General features: G+C 35.1%; 1 pseudogene; it reads left to right on the top strand.

Annotated features, from left to right (window-relative positions):
- Positions 1-779: 779 nt before the first annotated feature.
- On the top strand, positions 780-1,205 carry LOC149193536 (homeobox-leucine zipper protein HOX21 pseudogene; annotated as a pseudogene).
- Positions 1,206-6,000: the final 4,795 nt, after the last annotated feature.

The following is a 6,000-nucleotide window of genomic DNA, read 5'->3' as shown; positions in this document are numbered from 1 at the left end:
ACTTTAGAATTTTAGTAATTTTTTGGATGTTATTTTTAATTAAGTGTAGAAATAATTAAATAAATTTAATATTTAAATTATACATACATATTTAAATTTTTTGTTCTTTTATTGAATTAAGGCATAAAATTACAAGTATAGTAAATTAGGGCACTTATATAATTGCGTCAATAGATGTTTTTATTTTGGAATATGGATTCTAAAATATGAATGATAATAATTTATTCTTCTGAAATATTTTAAAATATTACTGATGGTTATCAATATGGTTATCAATATTATTACATTAATTTAATAAAACATATCGTATTTTAATTAAAAATCATTTTTATTACATTAATTTAATAAAACATATCGTATTTTAATTATAAAAATCATTTTCAAATTTCAATGAAATTTTAGACTTTTATCCTTTCAAAATTTATTGATAAAAAATAAAATAATTTAGTTCGAATATACAGTGGAAATTGATAAATATATTTTCATGCAGCTACCGCTCATAAACCTACTTTATTTGAACATTGTAATCTTTCATCTAATTGTAATCTTTCATCACTCTCCAACACAAAACCACTGTTAGATCGATGCGCACCAGAGACCCACACCGACGTTTCTGTGGAGAACCCAACATACTAATTGCTTTATAGGAGGAATTGGCCCTCTCTCACCAAGTAAATAGGCTCGGCTTCATTTCGCAGAGATTCTTGTATCCTTCATATACTATTTTTTTAAGGTTTTGGAGGCACTTCAATGAGGATCTAAAGCTGAGATCTCATATGATGGACAAGGATGTAAACTCTTATTCAGTTTTTGACATTGGCACAGCAGCAGAATCATTGAAGACTTCTTCTTCAGAGAACGTCCATAACTCCCATGGAATGAAAAAGCGAAGAAGGCTTACCACGGAACAAACGAGGGCGTTGGAGAAGAGTTTCCAGTTGGGAAAGATACTGGACGCTGGGAGGAAAGAGGAGCTGGTGGGGGCTCTGGGACTGCACCCAAGGCAAATCTCCATCTGGTTCCAGGACAGAAGAGCCAAATGGAAAAGCGTGCGGCTAGAGAAAGACTTTTGGGTTCTCAAACAAAACTATGGATTCCTCAAGGCTCATTATCATATTCTGCTGGAAGAGAACAAAAGACTCCAATCTGAGGTCAGAAAATTAATTCAGATTCAGCGTTCAGCGTTCATTTTCTTCTTCTTCTGATCTTTCTTTTGAAATAGAATTTGTTATCAGAAATGGCATATACTACTTACATGACCCTTTTTCCTCCATTGGCACCTTGATTGATTAGATCTAGAGATCGAGCAGCATTTTAAAGAATGTTGAGAATAAAAAAGACAAGGAAGTCATTGGAGATAGATAAATTGATTCTTTTTTAAAATGGTGTTTTTCATCATTTTAAACTTTTTTTAAAATAAATCTATAAAACACTATATTTTTATATATCATATATCTTAAATTTACTTTTAATTAAAATTAAAAAAATAATAATACAAAATAAAAAATAATTAGATTAGGATATATATAAATACATAGGAATTATATTACACGAGGGTGTTATAAAGGATTTGGGTTGGGCAATAATTAAGCACAGAACCGATGCCAATAATCACTAGTTGCTTATTTTAGTGAATACTTATATCATAAAATCATTTTTTTTTGTCAATATTTACATTCACTATATTCAAGTGAGAGTAATTATGAATATATTTTTTTTTTTACTTTATAATACATATTTTTGTTATTTTTTAGAAATAAAACAAATTACTGAAGATACATAAACGTTGAATATTTCAACAACATGGAAAAATCACAAAAAAGTTTCATCAACACCTCTCAAACGAAAGTGTAGCGATGACATTTAAGTTGATTGGTACAACAAAGCATGGAATTTTTGTAACAATTATAAATACAATTTGCAAAAAATTAGATGAAACTTGTACAAATAAATATTAAAAGTCATGTGATGGGCAATTTAAAAGTAAAACCGTCATAAAAAAAAAAAATTGACGGGTAAAGGCACCTGCCAAAATCAATATTGCTCTGCAATTGACATACTTATCACAATTAAAAGTAAATAGTTAAAATTTTGAAGTAAAATTTCAAATGAAATTATAAAATATTCAAAATTATAAAATAAGAATTTGTAAAAATTCAAATTTACAATAAAAATTTAAATACTTTAAATTAGAAATATTTAAACAAAATTATAGATTTTTTTGTGATTACAATCAGCATACCTACCACAATCCCAATTTCGGCCTCTAACGTCATGTTAAGGATGATGGGTAACCAATTGCAAAGGGGCTTATACTGCAAGGTTGTGTTACATTAGGCAATGGGGTTGTGCAGGGTTGGAATTTGAAAACAAACTTGCTCGTTAAATTTGATGGTTTTCGCACCTACCTGATCCTCTTTGCAATTTCAAGAAAGGAACTTGATGGCTTTGTGATTTTTTAAACTATATTTGATGGGAAAAACACCCAGTGATGGAGCAATTTGCCCGTCAAATTCCATCCCGAGGGTTAAGTCAAGATCCTTCAATATCTGTGTGGAAAACACACCCACCTTCCACTGACTCACAAACTTGGACACCTTTTCCAAGACCCCATGTGCAATTGAGTGATGTCCGCATGGGAAATTATGTTTGCGAAATTGTGGAAACAAAGTGTTCATGTGGCACTGGTTAAAAGGACCTGTGAGGATTTCTATATTGATCCCAACCACTTTAGGAAGGGGATAGTAATTGAAGTTGAGAATTCAGGATGAGGAATTAGTGGCCATGTGCACAGTTCAAATGGCTCAGTTTGACAATGTGAAGGTTGAGATCTAGGAGATATATTCGTGCTACTATTTGTGTTTTGGTTTGAGGTGTGCATTTTCGTTACTAGAAAGATTTATGCTTTCCGAGATAATTGCATTTATTATTATTGTAAATATCTTTTGCATAAATCACATCATTAGTTTTTGGTCAATGTTTCAAACCATCTAGTGTGGTTCATCCTCAGGACAAAGATTTATCTAAAAGACAATTACAATAATAATATGGATCATAAAAGTCTGAAATAAATGCATTTGTTATGCTATGCATTTAGATCTTATCAAAGATTGATTGAACAAATGTTATACAGTAGCTACAACTTAGTTTAAATATAGGTAAATTGACGTAATCAAAGGAAAATAACATTCAAGTGCTCAAGGATATAGCAGTCTTTCATGAAGCAAGTGCCTCTACAATACATTGAATGAATGCCCAAATGTTGAACATTCCCGCACATCTTTCTCTAGAATGGAGAGAGTATAGTCATAATTTGCAACTAGTTGGGATCTCTCTATCTCTTTCGGAGGACAAATTAAATTGGAAGGGAATATTTCACAAAGGGCAATAATTGTAAAAGAAGACTATAACATCATTAATCAACAAGTCGATTTGGCTCTGTCCTTTTCTTGGCTACCCACGTCATGGAGCTAGTAGGTGCCCCTAAATCTCAAATGCTTCCTATGGTTGGTGGCCCATAATCATATTTTGACCTTGGATAACCTTTCCAAGAGGGGTTTTCTGGGTACGAGATGTTGATGCCTTTGCAGGGAACACGGTGAGGAGACCACACACCCTTTCCTTGATTGCCCTTTTTCCAGATCGGTTTGTCTTGAAGTGCTTAGACTCCTCGATTCCAACATTGTCTCGGTCTAGTCACACATCTCTGATTACCTCCATCATTGGTTTGTTGTTCATAAAAACCTCAGGAATCTCCCCTCTTTTCTTATGTGGGGCATCTAGAGAGCCCGTAATCCCCTTATCTTTGATTCCATTCAGCTATAAATTTTCAAGATTAACTCTTCGATCTTGGCATTCTATAAGGAATTCTCTATTGAGCCCTCCTTTTCACCTCACTCAACCCGCTCTTCTATAGACCTCTGGACTCATTTGCTTGTTGGCTTCTTCAATGGCGCCAACTCACTGGGGTTATGTGGTTATGGTATGGCTATCTACCTAGACCGTGTTCATCATTTCAGATTCTTTTATTACAGTGGTAAGGGATTAAACACCAGGGCTGAGCTTCTGGTATTATGGGGCACCCTCTTCTGCACTTCTTGGATATTGTCATATTTGGGGACTGTAACAACCCTGGTGAAAATTCCATGTAATAAAAGTTTAAAAAAGGCAAAAATAATAACCACGGTTGATGGGACACTTATTCCAAGCTTAATGTTGGCAAAAATATCCTAGTGTGGGTGTTCATCGGTTTATTGTGGCTAAGGAAATTGGCAAAGGAAATGGCTAAGGCTTTGGAAAGGAAAAATGACATTTTCACACATTTATTTACGAAAATAATGGAAATTAGGAGAAAAGGAAGGTGAAAGATTACAAGTTGCATGTGAGGAAGAAATTGAAGGGAAATAATGGAAAATGAAGAAAATAAAGGCCTAATTGATAAAAAAGGATTCTGAGGATCAATTTGTAACCTTTTGTCAGTTCAGTTTTGGAGCTCTCTCATTATTCTCTCTCTCTCACTCTTGGACACTTAGAGTTTTCTTGGAGCATTTTGGCATTGGATCAAGAAAGGAAAAGAAGGAAAAATGAAGCAAAGGTCAAGCAAGGAAGAGTAGGATCAAGCAGCTACATTAGGATTCTTTGCAGGTATCAATTTGCATGTGTATTTTCCTTGCTAGATTTGGCATGCATGATATTGCATGTGGTTTTTTTGCTATTATGGCATGGGTTTATCCAGGTGTGATAGTGTTTTCAACCTAGCCTTGCCATTTCCAGATAGCCATGGTGTGATGGGGTTCTCATGTTTTGGTTGAGTTGGATTGCCGGATCGATTCAAGGATGAGTGAGGTGGATCTCTGAATGATAGAACACATTCCCTAGTAACTCTTGAACCAGACTATGGATTGCGGTAAAGCCAGATTTTGTGTTGCCTTGATGGCCCTAGGAATCCTTGTTGGTGAATGGCAGGATATACGGTGAATCCAAGAGGTGGTTTTCTTTCCGTTGGGCCTAGTAATCCTAGGTTGGGATATGCGCTAAATCCCGGAGAGTGGGTCTCGATTTAGAGCCTAGTGATCCAGTGTGGATTGCGGTAAAGCCTGAGAGACTAAGAGAGGAAAATTCCTCACGGTGTAGGTGGAGAAATCTAGTGGCATCCATGCTTGTTTGGCCTAGTGATCGGGTTGAGATCATGGTAAAGCATGTTACTACATGTTCATTGTGTTGGCCTAGTGATCTGGGATGGATTACGGTAAAGCCTGGTTTCTATTGATGAGGGTGAGGTTGTTTAGCCTCAGGAGACCTGGTTGGTTCTTTTGGTTTGAGTCCCACATTCAGGCTTGAAATATGTCATAGGGGTGAATGGTTGAAGAGAGATTTGGCTCAGCCATTCTATGGCCAGTTGGAACATGGTAGTCCCATCCAAGCTTTGGATTTTGCATCATCAATATGAGGTTATTTCTCCTTGTATTTCTTTGAGTATTACATTGGTTTATATGTGGATCATATGGTTGTGATTTCATTAGTATTTCTATTGATATAATTCTAGTTATGTATATGTTTTATGATAGTGGCTATGTATGGCTCTCATCATGTTTTTACTTGTAAATGAAGGGATAATGTATCTATGACCTAATAGATGATAATGCAACAAATGATGTGAGGGAACAATGGTTCTTAGCGATTCTCAGATAAGTATGAGATCCCTATGCTTAAATCTGTTGTTTACACTTGTAGATTACATATTTGTGATATGTTTGACAAAATGCCTGTCATGGCTAGTAGAGGTTCGGTCAGGGGCTTGTTCATGTATTTATTTATGCATCATTGTTTCCATGTTATCTTATTATTCTAAAGGTGTCATTTAATTCTAGGTAGTGACCTGGGCTTTGGGCTTGAAAAACTGGCTCAAATCCCAGGACGTTGGCACAACACTAAGAAAAATAGTCCGTGGACATTGGCATGTCTTGTCATGAGAGCGTCCAGAGCCTCCTGGATGCTGGA

This window comes from Pinus tabuliformis, chromosome 2_2 (assembly GCF_031772625.1).
Source record: "Pinus tabuliformis cultivar Carrire ecotype Pingquan chromosome 2_2, CPIR1, whole genome shotgun sequence".
Taxonomy (NCBI): Eukaryota; Viridiplantae; Streptophyta; class Pinopsida; order Pinales; family Pinaceae; genus Pinus; species Pinus tabuliformis.
This window is presented reverse-complemented; position numbering and strand designations above follow the sequence as displayed.